Source organism: Fonsecaea multimorphosa, assembly GCF_000836435.1.
Source record: "Fonsecaea multimorphosa CBS 102226 unplaced genomic scaffold supercont1.27, whole genome shotgun sequence".
NCBI classification, from domain to species: domain Eukaryota; kingdom Fungi; phylum Ascomycota; class Eurotiomycetes; order Chaetothyriales; family Herpotrichiellaceae; genus Fonsecaea; species Fonsecaea multimorphosa.
In genome coordinates, this window is record NW_015971661.1 from 185,706 (window position 1) to 189,035 (window position 3,330).

Sequence of the window (3,330 nt, forward strand, 5' to 3'; positions counted from 1 at the left end):
CCATGGTCGCGCCCGCCACTGCTCACCCCACGGTCGACGAGCTCGTCTCTTTTGAAGCCGCCGTTGCCATGGTCGCGTCCGCCACCGCTCACACCACGATCGAGTAATCCTAGACCTTTGAATATGATGTCACAACATGACAGACAGACGGCGCATACCTGGAGGAGGATCAATAGGGGCAGCCATGACTCCGGCAGCCAGGAAAGCAATGAGCAGTGAGATGATCTTCATTTCCTTTATGACAATGAGAATGCTTGTGAAGAACGGGTGGGTGAAGACGATGGATTGAAGTCTTCGTTGTTGCTTGGAGAAATGAATGGATTACTTGTCCGAGAGAGCTTGTCGGTTTCAGGCTGTGGCGGGCTGAGTGACTGGAGTGGGTTGTCGAAGCTGATCAGAAGCAATAAGACCAAAGGATGACAGTGCTAATATATGCTTTGAGACACGGGGTGCCCAAGGTCAAGACAATAGACGGCTCCGACACCCACATGGCTCGAAGCGCGCGACACACAATTGAACATGCCCATCACATGGTCGAAACCGATGCGAAATGCAGGCTATATCAACATGGCGGCAGTAAGCACGAGAGGACATGGAAGACTATACGCCTCTGGTTTCATCGACGGCAAGGCAGAAGTGATCTGGGACCATCATTGGAGTATGGTCAGCCACTGTCGATGTGTTTGGTGACAACGACATCCTGTTCCAGACGACTTGTTGCTCAGCTTGGCGCGAGTTGCAACAATATGGGAGTTCTAGGGTGGCACAAGGAGACACGGCACGACCCGAGACAGAGAGAAGAAAGGGCCATCACTGGATGACTGCACATTCTCCAGCGGTTGGACGAACCTCACAAGCGTCACTGAGGTAAAGCTTCAAGCACACACGCGGACATGAATCATGGTCCATGGGACGGTTGAGAGTACGGAGTATCTTCCCAACAAACGCCTGCAGTGGCGGCTCTGGGAAATTGGACCTAGAATTCTGGCAGGGGTCGACAAGGGACAGAATATTCCCTACAAGGCTTTACTACTCGGCGAACACAGCGACACTCGGTCGGAGAGCTGCACCAAACAAAGAGGTAAAAGGGACATGAGCATTTTCATTTGTATGTTGCCCTTCAGACCCGGCACATCGAAGGAGGAGTGAGAAGCGTTTTGAGTGCAACAAGTGTGCAGTCCAGAAAGTCGAATCATTTGGTGTTGGGGCTTGTGTATGAAACACGGAATGATGGGCTAATGGAGCCACTCTTTGCATTCGCGAACCAATCCGTAACAACCAGGAAAGGCTGCCTTCTAAGCGCCCAATAAGCGGGCGTTGCAACGTTTATTGCAGCACATCTATCCATTCATCCATCAATCATTGACTAGGCATAAAGGTACGTATCTGCGCAAACTAGGAGGCTGCAGGCATCGATCAACCAGTCCTCAGATGAAGACAGGGACAACCACCACATCGATAATATTCTCTCATCTTCAGCCTGAGGACTATCAACCAAAACGAAAGTCCAAGCCACTGACTGACCGCTTTGACGGCCACATCCTTGAGATTTCGGTGGAGCCTGTCCGACTGGTCAGCCAGGTCATCACCCCTATCACATGGGAGAGGAAAAATTGCTCATGACGTGCTGGGAGAAGTGTCACAAGGCTGATCAACACCCTTCACATCTAGAGCCTTTGGAACCTGAATGCAGGCGCATATTGGGTCACAGGGTACATGGTACAGGGTACAGGGAATGTCTGCCTTGAGCACAACGAAAGCGCTTGCATTGTTCGGAAACTACTGCAGCCGGACTTTTCTGTAGCCAGGCGAGTTCTCTACAAGTTTCGTTCGAGACTCGTCGAGCAACAGAGCGCAAAACAAAGGTTCCCAAGCAGGTGGTGGACGGGTTTGTTCTTGCTTTGGGGCCCTTTCCATAAGAAAAGGGTAGCCCAGCAGGCGGAAAGAATTGCGATGACTGTTGTTGGAGTCCACTCCTTCTGGACACTACTGACTCCTGGTGATTACCAAAGAAGGGCTGGCTCTCAGGCACTCGCCCATTGCACTGCCACCGACGCAATGAACACCCCTAGCAGAGCTGGAGCAAAGAGCTGGCATGGGACGGGAGGCACCCAAGGAAGGAGTTGCGGTGCGGGCTGACTCTCGGAGTCCGGCGGCTGAAAAGTCGCATCTGCTTTGGGGGAGGACATACTCGGTACTCGGTACGAGATATTCATCCATCACATGGGCTATGAGCGGGATGATACCATGTCAGCGCGCACGGATATTGCGGGATTCGCTCTGCTAGATAACGCAAATATTTTTGGAATGAGAGCTTTGCACGTTATTTTGACAAGACATACCTCATTGTTGTGAGAGGCTCCTAGAAAGTATATCGACGAGCCCGCTTCAGCAATAAAAGGCACCATCCGGGGCAGAGTGCTCAATAACGACAAGATGCCAGCTACCTAGGTATATTAGCGATAGTTAATACTTCGTCATACGTATAGGAATCCCGCTATATCTAAGAGTAGATGGACTACCCTCATAACTGAAGGTAACCTTATAACCAATGATTAATCACTTTTCCCCATTTTTCGTTATTCAAAGTTCATCTTCTTCTAGCCGACGACGACCTCGAAATTCGTGTGTATACCGCACCATCGAAGCCACTGTCTCCCCCGTCTCGGCCGGGCTGCGTATCAGGAAACTTTCCAAGCCCTTGTACTACCTTGGTGCCCTCGCGACTGTCGCTGAATTCCGCCGCCAGGGCTTCAACGACACTCCTCCGTCATCATTTCGTCGGTGTCGCCCAGATTTGGGCCATTGCACACCTCTACGGGGTTCCTCCTCCCATCCCTGTAGCGGTGAAGATCTGGACGAATCTCGTCGTCATTCTCTAGCCTTTTGGTCTAGGATAACATGAGTAAACTCGTCGTCGGCCATTGCGTCAGGTGTCGCCGGTTGGACTCTTGACAGTTTTTGCTCACCCTTGTTGACTTGCTTGATTCGGGCATGTTGCGAGAGAACGGTGCAGGATCTGGTCTGAACTCTGGAGTCTGAGCTCTCATGATAGGAGGAGAGCGTGGTCTGACCGATGGAGAGCATTTGTCGTTAAACTCTGAGGGCCTGCAGAAGAGAGGACGTAAAGCCAATACCCACATGAGGTCTTGCTCGAGTGTTTTGGTTACTAGGCAGGCAATCAACCATAATATTGATAGCGGAGAAAGGACGGAGTGCGACGCCAGTTTCTCCCGTCTGCGCTGTGGGAGTTCCTTTGCGATGACGGCCAGCATTTTCTGAGATAGAGGGGCTTGCCGTCGGTTGCTTGGTGCTCTGTCGTTGAGAACC